General features: G+C 42.8%; 1 long non-coding RNA gene across 1 annotated transcript in view; it reads left to right on the top strand.

Annotated features, from left to right (window-relative positions):
- The window catches only part of LOC100912227 (uncharacterized), a 35,531-nt gene extending 21,407 nt beyond the window's left edge, over positions 1 to 14,124 (top strand). The window contains exon 2 of the long non-coding RNA XR_015685943.1: positions 13,823 to 14,124. This is a non-coding gene — a long non-coding RNA (uncharacterized LOC100912227). The remainder of the gene's footprint in view (positions 1 to 13,822) is intronic.
- The last annotated feature ends 739 nt before the right edge of the window (positions 14,125 to 14,863 follow it).

The raw sequence follows: 14,863 nt of genomic DNA, 5'->3' as shown, positions 1-14,863 counted from the left end.
CCAGCAGCTGACTCAGATAGATACAGAAACCCACAGTCAAACAATGGATGGAGCTTGGGACTCTTATGGAAGAGTAGAGGGAAGGATTGCGGCCCTGAAGGGGGTGGGAATGCCATAGAAAGACCAATAGAGTCAACTAACCTGGACCCTTGGGGCTCTCAGAGTCTGATCCACCAACCAAAGAGCATACATGGGCTGGGCCTAGGCCTCCCTGCACATATGTAGCAGATGTGCAGCTTGGTCTTCATGTGGGTCCCCAACAACTGGAGCAGGGGCTACCGCAATAGCTGTTGCCTGTTCATGGGATATGTTTTTCTAAGATGAGCTGTCTTGTCTGGCCTCAGTGAGAAACTTGATGTGCCATGGTGGGATATTCAGGGGGAGAGAAGGGGATATGGGGGAAGGATTGTGGAAGTGGGTGAACAGGAGAAGGGGCAGTGTGTGGGATGTAAACTGAAAAAAAAAAGGAGCTGTCTCAATCTGTAGGCTGCATAATCTCAGACCTTGACTGCGGTTTGTTTGTTTTTGTTTTGTTTTTGTTTTTATAGGGCTTTTCTGTGCAGCCCTAGCAGTCCAGAAATCTTACTTCACAGCCTGACCTCGAATTCAGAAACCTGCCTGCCTCTGGCCCCCAAATGCTGGGATCAAAGACCTGCACCATCACACCTGGCTGTTTTGGTTGGAGATCAGAGCAGCCAGAGTCTGAGATTTTTCATCCTTGATTTTCCAGGTGGTAATTATGGGCATCCAAAAGGATATTGTTGTTAACTTGCAATTTGTTAGGAAAAAAACCGTCCTGATATTCAGCTGTGAGGATGCTGTAAGGGACTGGGGAAGAGATAATTATTCATATATGTATCTCATAGCATGTATATCATCTTTATGCTAAATAATCAATTACATTAATTATTGCTACTACTATAAAATAGGAGTGTTCTTATTTTAAGATCTAGGAGCTATGGGAACTTAAAAGTATTGTTGAGTCTGTCCTCAGTGAATACATCAATTGCTTTCTTTTAAGTTCTCAGAACTTTCCTGGGACTTTAATTATGTTTCTCCTTGGCTCAAGTATGCACCTCTCAGAAAAATGATTCATGGGAAACTTAGAATTAGGTGGGTGATATTAAGACATGAACTATTAGCACTTATCTGTTTGGAGCCTTGACTGAAGTCATGATGGTTATATTTTCAGTATCTTCATTATTTTTTTAAAAAATCATTCATTTATTTATTTTTATTAGTGTACATTGTTTGCTTGTGTGATGTGTGTCTGTGTGGACATATCCCATGGGTTACATGCAGAGGTCAAAGGACACATTTCTGCAGACCATTCTCTCTTTTCACCCTTAGGTGGGTTTTGGGGTCTTTATCTAACCCAGGTCAGTAGGTTTACACAGAGTCTCTACATGGTGACTCATCTTATGTCATCCCTCCCAGTTCATCTTTTGATTATCCCTGCAAGAGAAGAAGATACTTTAGCCCTGAGAAAAACATCTCTGGGGAGACTGAGCCAAGGGATATGCCCGTCCCCTTCTATTCTGTTTTGAAAGTGGATTATCTCTGACACTTGTTTATCCAATTTCTTCCATCTACCTCTCGCCTCAGGCGCCATGACAGAGAGGGATAAACTCTGCACGTCCTGCTACTTGGTTCTGCTCCTTAACCAAACAGGGCCAAAGATCCTTCAGTCCTATGCAGGAAAAATGTTTTCAAAGGTCTAGAATTTGGGCTTTCTCTACAATTTGGGTAAACATGGGGAGAGTCAGCTTTATCTGCTTTGGAATTCTGCACCTGACTCTTTAGTAGCTGGAATTAAATTATTTTATTCTTCCGAGTCTCAGTTGTAAAATATGTAAAGGAGAGATAATTACAGTCCCTACTGCATTCTGTGTTTGTTAGGATTAAGTGACTTATTCTGCAGAATGTAGACCATGTGTAGGAAGTGTTCAACAGATGACAGACATCATTGATTCTTCATATCAAAGGCTAGAACAGAAGATTTTCTTTTTTAAACACAATTTCTGAATGTTGCAGCCACAAACACTCTTAGATAGCTTGTGTCATGCTTGGAAACAGTGAAAAGAACTGAGGCAGAAATGTCACTACACCTGGCTGGTCACATTCTCAGCTCCTCCTCTAAATGCCCAGATTCTGGTTTAACTGGAAGTTGGAATTAGGACATTCTAACAATGCAGCCTGGGCTAGAGCTGCTGGAAGATGAGTGAGATCCTGCCTAGCACCAACCCAAGTTGCTTCTGGCCTTCCCAGCTGGCCTTCCTACCCAACTTTCCAGGGCTGGCTGTAGAGGCGCTGGGTTTCTAGGCACTGCACAGATCGTGGGTGTGCCTTCTGCCTGAGGATCTGCTGGGTTCCTGGCCCTGCCCCTAAACTTCCAGTGCTCTTCTGGCTCAACCAGAAGTTCAAGTGTGAGGTGGACCTGGTGGTATGTGTTGGCCTGGAAGAGTAGGTGGAGTACAATGGAAAACACAATGAATGAAGAGGCCCTGGGGAACTGTGTGTGTGTGTGTGTGTGTGTGTGTGTGTGTGTGTGTTGGTGGTGGTGGTGGTGTTTTGGTTTTCTAAGTGGGGTTTTACCATATTATCTCATCCTTTATATGTACTTAAAACTTTCCAATGGATTCAATCCATCCGGAAGAGCGAGGGCTACTGGAGGTAAGCCGTAAGGTGAGATGGGAATAACCAAGGGAATCCTTTCTCTAGAGGGCTCTCTCTTCAATTGTCCTTTTCATTTTAGCCTTTCTGGAATGTGTAGGCACTTCTGGCTTTCACACAAAGAGAAGCTGAGAGTCATAGACTGAGGAACTTCCAAGTTCTTGCCTTTTCATAATCTCCTGCTCTCCTGATCCTAGCCTCTATTTTAAAATCTATCCATGAGAGCTTTACAATTAACACTCAAAACAAGGAGGCAGAGGAATGAATGCCCAGAAGGGATAGGGAAGGGAAGAGCTAGCTGTAAAGGAAAGACCACAAGGAAAGAGGGGGGGGGAGGCAGAGTTAGCCCCTACATTGCAAACAGGAAGCTCTGATCAATACAGAACAGGTAGCGTGTTTTCGTCTAGGTTTTATAAAGAACTTGTTGTAGATTGGAAGGGGAATGGGGAAGACATGTGAAGAAGTAGAAGGACACTTCTGAAAGCCTAGTGACTGTGCTGTACAACTCAAAGTGTTGTGGGACTGTGCCTAGGGGACTCATGCAGACGGATCGGATGCACTCAGAGTAGAGCTAGATATTGGTATTAATAACTAATGTTTTGCTAATATCGCTGATTTTTAATTTCAGACACATTTCTTGGTAAAACTGTTTTCGACAGGTGAATTCAATTCTGCTATTAAGCAGGCCTTAGTTTTGAAGCATTTCACTTATTTGCTTACATTTTAGTTATTGAAAAGATATACTAATACTAGGCATGACGTGGGAAAACAAAAAAGTAGTCATTGTTACATATGGAGGCTTTAAATTAAGGAGGAAACTCCCCACATATGCAAAGCCAGTGAACTGAAGTCATGATTAAGAAAAGCATGTTTTTTCTTTTACAGATTGGTAGTGTTCATATGGTGTATATGGTAAACTTTCTAAACACTGTGGTAACAGGGAAAAGCTGCCTTAAAAAGCCTCCCAGTTCACTACCCTGGCATGATGGTCCCCCACGGCCATAGCTCCCCCACTTTTCAGTTTTAGTGCAGGGATACCAATGATTCTCATGTCAAACCAAACCGAGGTAGGGAAATTCTCAGAAATAAAAGTATACTCTGGCTTAGAAACCAACTTTGATTTTTCTTCTAGCACTAAGGGTCCTGATAATGGTGATTGGGCTTCTTCGTCTCCTCACTCTCTCCATTGAATGGTTCTTGTGTATCCTACCCTTACATTTCCTGAGTGTCCCGGCGTCCTCACAGATGACATCACTTTATACTACACAGCTCAGTGATGGGATATCCTAAATCTGTTACACATTGACCTCTGGAGCGTTGCCAGGATACAATGTATCCTAAACAATAGTAGCAACAGCTGTTGAGAGGAACCCATGGACCAATTTGTTGGAATAAAGCAAAACAGGGTTTTGCCATAAGGGAGATCTATCTAAGATGGGTTTATTAGATGTAGGATGCTTGTAGCCTAAGGGCTTTCTGGAGGGAATTTGAAATCTTTTCATTATGCCCATATCATTACCAGATGTGGACAGAGCGAATTAGACCCCTCTGTGTGTGTGTGTGTGTGTGTGTGTGTGTGTGTGTGTGTGTGTATGTGTGTGTGTGTGTACTCATGCACGTATATAAAGGTAGAAAACTCCAGTTCCTATATAGACTTTCAGTATAACTCATCCTCAAGAATTTTATCCTGAGTCTTCTAAATATTCAGCAAAACTCTTTCACCTGTGTCTGAGTAAACTCATGTTAACCAATATGTAAAACCAATGTAGCAAAATAATGGGAAGACATTTTATTTAATAAATAACCACGTCATTGTGTAGTTTTATGCTCTGGTGGTAGGATGCAATGGAGTGCTTCACAGAACTTAAAAAATTCACAATGACTATTGACACCATTAATCAGAATTTGCCATGTGAACCGCTCAGGGATCTGTTGTATTAAGCTGTCATGTGGTCGCAATCATACCTTTTAACTGCCATCAGAGGTAACTGTCAGCTACACTATATCTACTCTCCAGTCTATTATGGCTTCAGTCCCTCAGGGTTCCATCCTGAGTCCAGGGCAATTTGTATGGTACACTAATGACCTGCTGATTGTCTGCACAAAAGCGAAATCATACGCTGTTCAGGCAACACAGTGATTCCACACAAAAGCAAAGGACTGTCTAGTGTCAAAATAATACTGTACTCCAACTTTGATAAAGGTTTTTAAACTGACTACAAGGTACTATTTGGTGCTAAAGCATGTGGCAGAAATGTTTATTTAAATAACTTATGAGTTGGCAGCAAGTAAACTTCAAAGTGTCTGTGTGTGAAATGATGCTGCCTTGATATTTCTGCTGAGTTTTGGATTTTTGTCTCCAACTTTGAAAGGCGTAGGAGCTAGCCAAATACCTTTGTTTCATCTGGACACTTATTCTTTGCTACTATTGATGTGTGAGTTGTCACCAAAGAGTTTTCTTAGTAGATTCTGAAAGTGTGTGGTAGATACTTTATCAGTCTGTCTATCTATTTATCTTCTGGTAAATACAGTCTATGGTTTGCCTCAATGAGTAGGTAGGGACTATAGGAGCCAGATGAAGCCATTCCAGTCTGTACATGATGTAGCCTACTCACAATGTTTTGCTGGACCTGAGACCAAGGGAAAAATCCAGTCTGGTGCCATCTAAATTAGGTCCCGTCTCTCTTTGCACTGACTATATCTTATAGATCCTGCCTTCTGGTGTGTGTGTGTGTGTGTGTGTGTGTGTGTGTGTGTGTGTGTGTGTTTTGTGTGTGTGTGTTTTGTGTGTATGTTTTGTGTGTGTGTGTTTTGTGTGTGTGTTTTGTGTGTGTGTGTTTTTGTGTTTTGTGTGTGTGTGTTTTGTGTGTGTGTGTGTTTTGTGTGTGTGTGTGTGTGTGTGTGTGTGTGTGTTTTGTGTGTGTGTTTCTAAAGGGCTGATACCTTAGGTGCTCTGTCACGGAGTTGTCTGTGTAGTGATGGAGATCCCTTCTGAAGCTCTGACCCAGTTTGTAAAGCTTTTGCCTCGCTTGATTGCTTTTTGTTTTTGTTTTTGAGGCAGGGTTTCTCTGTGTAAACACCCTGGCTGTCCCAGAACTTGATTTGTCCTTGAACTAGAGATTCTGCCTGCCTCTGCCCCCAGAGTGACATGGTTAAAGGTGTGGACCATGTTGCCCAGTTCGACTCTAAAGCTCAATCCCCGACTTGGTTTGCTTTGATTGTTCGTGCGTTCACTCATTCATATAGTTAATTTATGCCCTTTCTTCGAGTCCAGTTATTATGCTATTCACTAGGATGATAAGAAACAAAATTCAGTCTCAGTGACTATGACATTTGAGGTCTTGTAGGGCCAGATGATAATTTCCAAATGTTTCACGGACTGCCAAGGATCCTTGATCGTAGCAAGGGGGCAAAAAGGAAGATTCGTTCTCTACACTAGGGCAAAAACCGAGTTTTGCTTCTGCAATTACATGTAACTCAGGCCACAGGAGGCACACAGAGTACATGTTCCACAAAATGTTAGTGAGTTGTTTGCAATGTTTAAGACAAGAATCGTTGGCAAAGGAAGGTAAATCAAGAGTAGGGACTTGGGAGGCAGGAGAGACGGCTCGGTAATTAAGAGCATCGGTCGGTCTTCTGGAGGAGCAGGGTTTCAATCCCAGCACTTATATGGCAGCTCTCAACTGTCTGCTACTCCAGTTCCAGGGGATCTGATATCCTTGTCTGGCATCTGAGGGCATGAGGCACTCACGTGGTGTACACTGGCACATGCAGGCAAACACCACATACTTTGCTATTGTTGTTTTGATTTGTTCTCAAGACAGGGCTGCTCTGTGTAGCCTTGGCTGTCTTAGAACTGGCTCTGTAGACCAGGCCAGCCTTGAACCCAGAGATCCAACTGCTTCTGCCTCTAAAGTGCTGGAATTAAAGGTGAGTACCACCACGCTGGACTCTGAATACATAATATAGTAAAGATATAATATAAAATAAATACAAATACACAAATAAAATATAGTTAATATTTTTTTAAATAAAGACTTTGGAAGATGGATGTGGTGGCACTTAGAAGGCTGAGACAGGAGGATCTCAAATCAAAGGATAGCATGGGATTACATAGGAAGATTTGCTTTTAAAAATGTAGGATCAGGTTTCTGAGAATTTGACTTAGTAACCACTGCTATCCCCACTCTATTGAATTTATCCATCCCCTTCAAAACAAACATGTAGGTATCTATGACCTGTCGAGGCACATAGTAGGTACAGAGAGCTAAAAGACAGCAGAGGTGGAATTGAGATCTTTTCTCCTGAGCCTCATGGTGGAAGAGGTTTGGAGGCCTTAGAACAGGTAGAGAAAATTGCAGCCAAGAGCATTAAGTTGCCTGAGAGGAGAGAGTAACGGTTGTCTACATTACATAAAAGGAAGGTCAGAGGTCAGGGAGAAAAAACGATTCAGAGGCCTGGAGGGGAGAATAAACAGGCTCATTCCAGAGACTTAAATCTACTTGGAATCACTGCATTATCACCTGCAGGGAAGAGAACTTGAGAGGAGGCCTGAGGGTGAGCGAGACCAGGTCCTCAAGAGCTTTGAAGGCTGTGCTCTGTTTGATCTCTCCTTAAGATTCAAGGAAATTTACTGAGAGGACTTGAGTAAAGGTGGTACTATAATTAAATGTTAATGTTAGAAAGATCATTCAGAGCTGGGCACAGTGACCAACGTCATTAATCCCAGAACTTCAGAGGTAGAGGCAGTTGGATCTCTGTGAATTCAAGGCCAGCCTAGTCTACAGAGCTAGTTCTAAGGCAGCCAAGGCCACACAGAGAAGCCCTGTCTCAGAAATAGAAAGAAGAAGAAGAAGAAGAAAAGAAGGATAGAAAGAACATTCAGGGGGGCTGAAGAGATGGCTCAGTAGTTAAGAGCACTGATTGTTCTTCCAGAGGTCCTGAGTTCAATTCCCAGCAACCACACACTGGCTTACAACCATCTGTAATGGGAACCAATGCCTTCTTATGGCGTGTTTGAAGCAGTTACAGTGTACTTATATAAATAAAAGATATATCTTTTAAAAATAAAGTTTATTAAAAAAGAAAGACCATCCAGATGACATATTGATTGGAAATGGGAGAGTATGGGTTAGCAAGTTTTCTATAATCATCTGGGCGGAAGACAGGACCAGAGTCCAATGGTCTCTTTAGTAGACAATGTGCAGGCCAGAATCCAGACCTGGAATGCATAGGACTCTGAAGGCTGGGGTCAGAGGATCACTGGAACTCAGAAGTGGACAGACAATATGGTAAAATGGTCCTAAAACAAAGTACTGATGTGTGTAAATCCAATTAAATCTCAGCTTTGTGCCACTTCCAGTAAGCTTTTATATAGGCACCAATAATTTTTTATTTCTGGAAAAATGAAGTGACTTTATCATAGCATGTAAATAGGAAACAGTGGGAAAAATGACAGAGGACGCAGAGCAGAGTGGTCAGTACTAGTCCCTGCTGCACTCGATGTTATGGTCTCTTCCGGTATTTTGCTCCCTTGCAATGTCCAGCTTGATGCCTTTAGATAGGATGTTACATTACTTTTGGTCGTGGTCCTTTTTATCTCTGGGCTATGTGGATAGTGACGATCCCTCCCCTTTCCTTCTCTCTTCCTGCCCGCTGCAACCCTCCCAGAATTCTGTGGACCATCGAAAGAGTATCCCTGCAAAAGTCAGTTCTGTTGAAACTTTATTCCGGTTTGGGTGAAGTTACAGCCAATGAAAAGGAAGCCTGGCGAAGACTGCAATCTTCTCTTCCTTCCCTTTGGGGCTTTCTGGTAACTGTAGCTTCTTCCTCATGCTCTTGGAATGCAGGTTCGGTGTTATCTTTGGCTCTCCTTGGGGCTGCTCCTCAAGCAGTTGTGGAGAGAGGACTTGTATTTCTTTTCTACAGAGTAAGCTTTATTTTTCACTTTGAGGCTACTCCAGAATCCTGTCACATTTTCCTCTCTGACATCTCCAAGACTCATCTTTCCCCATTGGTCTCCAGTAACCAAAATCCTTTCCTATATTTTGGCTCCTTTAGTTCTGTTCCTTCTAAAAATCTCCACTGTGGTCTGTGTTCTTGAGTTCTGCCTCTGTTAAAGTGATCTCTGTCCGTGGTGTCCTCATGACAACATGTTTTAAAAATGCCTGCACTGGTTTCTCTCCGCATTGACTCTGACTTTGGGAGACTTTACTGTTGTTCATTGCCTGGTTATTTGTTTCCCCTGCTGACCTCTCACATTTCTTCTTAATTTCTTAATACCTTACCTCCACATGCGTGCGTGGGTGCGTGGGTGCATGCGTGTGTGTGTGTGTGTGTGTGTGTGTGTGTGTGTGTGTGTGTTTAATTCTTCTCATTCCCATTTATTTTTTTAGGAGACAGTTTTAAAGCTGTCTCCTCCCTAGCCAAGAACATTTTCTTTCCTTTCTAAATGCCAACAAGCTGCACACACATTTGTCCTGTAAGCTCCGCCCCTTTTCTAGCTTTCTTTCTCACTTTGGTTAACTTTTTTCTCAAGATTTTTTTTTAAAATAAAGTGATAGTCTAGCTACGTGAGAGTATGAACACGTCCTCTTGATTTTTACAAATCCATAATTGTGTGAGGAAATCTCTACCTTGTTTCACTGAATTAAGGCCACCCCTGCAGTCTCAGGTTTGGGGCCCACAGCAGCTGCCTCCTGCTCCTTTGATATCACTCCTTCAGCCATCTCTTCTAGTTTGCCTTCACAGCACTGCCAGAAATGTCTTCTGATCTGATCCACTTTCCTTCTTCAACAAAACAAAGCAACCAGGCTTTTGGCTTTCCCTAAAGAAAGAACCCTCAGTTCCTGCCAAACCCCTCCACCCCCAATTCCAGACTCACATCTCTCTAGGTCCTACCTCGGTCACATAGACTGGGGAGAAGTAGTGACTGCTGCAGGCCACATTTGGTTTGTACAACACCTTGTTATTTTTCTTTTTTAAAAGCAGAGCATCGTAACCATCTTGCTTTCTTGGCTTCTTCTTAGCGCTGTGACGATGATGCCTCCTCCCACGCTTTTAAAGCCCCCTTTGATAGAGTGGACTCTCCAATTTTCCACAGCATTTGTATCCTTTAGCATCCCCAACACTGAAATTTATCATTGATGTTGCGCATTAAGAAAGATGGTGATCTGGGTGCAGCTCTAGACTGCTATGACCTAGGTAGTCTAGAAGCAGAGGCCAGAGGATCATGAATTTAGGACCAGCTTGGGCTGAAGAGGAAAGGTCAACAAGTGTGAGGTATATGGTGAGATGTCTTCTCCTAACATGTAACAAGCAAACAAACTAAACCCCAGCAGAGAGGGTGTGGGGAGAGATTATACTACTTTGCTGTAGATAAAGAAGAGGTGGGCAGATGTTATTTTGTATACAAACACACTTCCCAGGGGTGGGGACACGTCACCTTTTTATTACTGTCTCTGTAGGCATCTCAGTTTGGATCTTTAACTAGTTTCGTGCTAAGGATCTCCAATCTCCATTGGTTTCATTGATTACTAGTTGTGTGCCTTTGGAAAAATGACTTCAACTTTGTCTACCTTAGTTTTTTCTCACATAGATTGGGGGAAGTGCGCACCCGGCAGAGTTCTGGTAAGGACAGTATGGGAAGATTTGTATTTAACAGATACATTGGAATAAACGCAGACATTCTCAGATCATGGTCACCATTATTCCTTTGTTTCCAAATCTAATGGTAGAAGTGTCAAATCCACGAGAGGTATGATTCGGAGAAGGGGGCATTTGGTTTCCTAGCCACAGCTTCCTAGATGTGGGCCTGGTCGGGTAATTTAACTTCATTAGGCTTTCAGTTTGCGGACACTTAAAATCTTAGTAATAACAGTAGCCCAATAATGTCAGCCGTGTCTCTGGTCTTCAGCTCTCATGTGACATGTCAAGGTGCAGAGGACAAAGTTCCATTGCTGCTGTTGGCTGTTTGTGAAGCATTTGATCAATCGGTGCTAGTAATATCAGCTTTCCTATCTCTTTGCCAAGAGGATGCTATCTGATAGTCATGAAGACCCAGGGAGGCAGATAACCCACTTGTGTGTGACATGAGGCATCCATACTTCTTTAGGGTTTTTCCCCCCAAAAAATCAAGATATGGTTAGGAAACTTTAAAGCCCACTACTCACATGTGCAGTCCAAATGCCCACCTACCTGCTGTTGGTTGCACCAGATTCATCTAAGAGGTGGTGAAAAGCGCAGATTTCAGACTTTTCTCAGGCTCACCAAAAGGCTCACCAAATCACTCTGGATAGGGGCTTAGGACTGACAAAAGAGATTCTGCCAGGCAGAAGGGCTGGATATTGTTATGCAGAACATGCTTGTTTATATGACACTAATCTGTGTTCCTTCTCAATGGCGTTCTTTTGTAATGTTGACATCCTTCCTCCCTCTCTTTCCCCCCATCCCACCCCCTGTGGTGTATGTATGTGTCTGTGTGGGTGTGAGCCCATGCCTGTGGGTGAGTCTCGTGGTTAGAAGACATGTTGGGTATCTCCTCAAACTGCTCTTTCTCTTATTTTTGAGACAGAGTTCCACTGTCTCAGCTGTTCAGCAAGGCCCCAGCAGCACTGTGATTAGACGTGTGCTACTGTGCCTGGCTTTGACATAAGTGATATTTGCTCAGGTCCTCAGGTTTACTTGGCCAGCCCCTTACCGGCTGAATCTTCCCTAGAGTCCTTGAATATCCCTTTCGCATGTTTAAGTCTGATCTTCTTGCTGTCCTCCTTCCTTCTTCTTCATCTTCCTCCCTTTCTTATTTTCCTTTCATTACAGAGAATAGGGTCCAGGGCTTTGAATTAGAGGCTCCTAAGCTACATAGTCACAGCCTTAATAGATATTACAACTAGAGGGCATTTTCTTTGTGCGTCTTTAGTGTCCACTCCTGTGTATGATCACACCACAAGATAGCAGGTTACTTTATACAGTCCTGTGATGTTTGGGCTCAGATGATGTCCCTAGAAGTCCCTTTCAGAGAGACCTTCTAGGTCTCTCACTACAGGGTGGTCCCTATGCACAGAATGCTAGAATTCCCCGGGAAGTTATTAGCAGGCAGGTTCTCATGCCAGGCCACAGCCTGTTATCCAGGAAGGGAAAAGGGATAGCCAGATGACACCAATATACTGTTCTGGAGTTTGAAAAGGATGATCTTTCTGTCTGGGTCTGCAGTGAAAGCTGTTGTGCTCATGTGGGTTTACCTGAGCCTTGCTGAGAGCTGGGATTTGAAAGATCTGGGCTTATCGGTGTTTTAGCTTTTAGTCAGCCCCCGGGTAACGCTGACTAAACCATTACTCTCTAGCTCGCTTGCTTTTAAGTGGAGACAGTTCACTAGGGGAGGTCCTGGGAGTGTAGGCTTCACCACAGAATCAGCTCTAAGGCAGCCATCTCTTCTATGCACTCTGAGAGCAGGACTCTTTTTTTCTCAGTCTCATCTTGACAGGTTTTCTGTTTTTTTTTTTGTTTTTTTTTTTGTTTGTTTGTTTGTTTGTTTTGGAATCAAAGTATCTGAAGAGACTTTGTGTAGGTCTGATAAGATTAAACAAGAAGTGTGTAAAGACACACCACGCTTTCCTTGCTTCTTCGTCTCTTCCTTCTCTTTTCTCCTCAGATTCTGGTAATTTAGACTTTCATGTGTGTAAGCTCCATTTACAAGTTGTGAACATGGCATGGGAGTGCTAGTGTCAATGTCTTGGCTACTGTTCTATTTCTGTGAAAAGACACCACGTCCAAAGGAACTTATAGAAGAAAGCATTTAATTGGAGGCTTGCTAGCACTTTCGATTGGTGAGTCCTTGATCATCATAGCGGGGAGTGTGGAAGCAGGCAGGCAGGAATGTTGCTAGAGCAGAAGGTGAGAGCTTATACCTTATCCGCAAGTTGGAGGGAGGGAGGGACGGAGAGACAGAGAGAGACAGAAACAGACAGACAGACAGAGAAACAGAGACAGAGAGACTGAGACACAGAGAAGAGAGGGAATGGTTTGAGACTTTGAAACTTCAAAGACCATCCCCAGTGACACAACTTAAAAAAGCCATGTGTCCTAAACCTTCCCAAAACAGGTCCACCAATTAGGGACCAAGCATTCAAACATTTGAGCATATAGGGATCATTCTCATTCAAACTACCACATTTACCAACTGTTAGTTTTGTTTTGTTTTGAAACAGAATCTCTGTATGTGGTCCATCCTGGCCTGGAAGTTGTTGAGTAGACCAGGCTGGCCTTGAACTCACAGAGATCCACCTGCCTCTGTCTCTCAATTATTGGCATTAAAGATGTGTGCTGCCACATTGTGCAACCAATTGTTAACAATACTCTAATATAAAAAAATGTAGATCTAGTGATTGGAAGACACTTTCTAACATTATCTGTTAGAGAAACTAGAGTGGACAATTAAATATAGCATGGATTCTGGGTTCCTGGACTTGAGAAAGGGGACAGGTGGGTAGAGTAAGGGTTTGGTGATTTTCCTAAATACCAAAGTGGTGGCACTATAACATAATGCCTTTGATGATTTTCATAGATTATGCTCCAAACTAGAAATCCCTCATCTAGACTACCGACCTTTGGCATGGGAGGGACATTGTGTCCTATTTTGTTAATGACTCTGGGAAGGAATCATATCATTTGCCCAGGAATTGAAGATGGCTTGGGTAACTGTGCTTCTCTGACTTTTCATGTAGTCTTAAATCCAAGTTCGTCCCTAAATATTAGCATGTCCTTGGTTCTTAGCTTGTCCCATCAGTTCTCTGGGTCAATTCCATGCAATATTACACAGAAGTTTTTACACTCCTGGACTCTTTCTTTTTCCTCTTATGTCCTCTATCTTAGCTCATTTATATTGTAAACTATATACATGCAGATTCACTTGGATCTAACTGCAAATATTATTTTTTAATTTTTTCCTGGTACTGAAAAGTTGATAAGAGAACAATGGAGGCTTAGGTCTATTTTCTGTGCTCCTATTGTCTCCTCCATTGTCTGAAGAAAACCTCAAACTTCACTTAAAAGCCAGTGAATCCTACATCAGGCTTTGGTTAAGCCTTGTGCTTACCAAGATCCCCACTTGTGCTGTGGCTTAACTTTATAATCTTTCATTTACAATTTACAGCTGCTGAGAACCAGAGGGAAACCTCCTCCCAGAAGAACATTTCCATACACTGCTTCCCCACTGCTGTGGAGTCCCCTGAACACTGGTCCCTGGACACCAACTTCAAGAAGACTTCGTGATGGCTGTCCAGTCTTATGAACCACAGTTTTCCCTGTGTGTTTTCTCCAGTGATGCTCTCATCTGGGTCAGATTAGAGATGAACCAGCTGGAGAACAGATTGGAGCGCTGACCTCTTAGAGTGCTAACAGTCAACAGTTTGCTGTCAGACCCATAGAGAAATAATAAAAATACGTTCCATGCAAGGGAGTGGGATGTTTATAATTCCTTAAAGGCTGAAATCAAGGAACAATCAAAATATAGAGGAATGCGGACTTGTTTTACTGCAGGATTTTTGTTTTGTCCCTACTGGGATACATATTCTGGTGTTACTACTGCATCAGGACTCAGGCAAGGCTATGTATTCTAGTGGTGCTCCTACTTAGCTCTTGTGCTTTAGTAAGAGACACTAACTCATTAGACTTGGTATTACTGATCTGCACTGTAGGTCTGCACTCACGACCTGGGAGATATTGGCAATGATTCTCTTATATGATAAAGGTCAATGATAAAAGTACTTCAACTCCCCTCGAACTTTTTGTTTGTACACCAAGTGATGACACTGTGTATTGAACTAATTAGATCAGTGGAGTTACAGGGTGATACTGACCTCTAAAAATATTTGGCTGAAACCTGGCATTGCTAGTTATCTGTAGAAGAGGACGATATGGAACATGCAAACATCACAAAACATGGGATTACTGGTCAGACTTGGAAACCCAGCAACCAGGCAAGTTCAGCATAGAACCTGCAGAAACTAGCAGCAGGTAGACATGGTTCCTTTTCCATGGATCTTACAACCAAATGTCCCTGTAGAAAGCAGAGGCTATCATGTGTATGTGGCCACACAGATGTTCTTGAGCACAGCCTCTAGTCAGTGGGAGAGTTCCTACTGCTGTAGGCCATGGCTGTCTTCTCTAAGCCTGAATTTTACAAACACTTTGT

This window comes from Rattus norvegicus, chromosome 4 (assembly GCF_021556685.1).
Source record: "Rattus norvegicus strain SHRSP/BbbUtx chromosome 4, alternate assembly SHRSP_T2T, whole genome shotgun sequence".
NCBI classification, from domain to species: Eukaryota; Metazoa; Chordata; class Mammalia; order Rodentia; family Muridae; genus Rattus; species Rattus norvegicus.
This window is presented reverse-complemented; position numbering and strand designations above follow the sequence as displayed.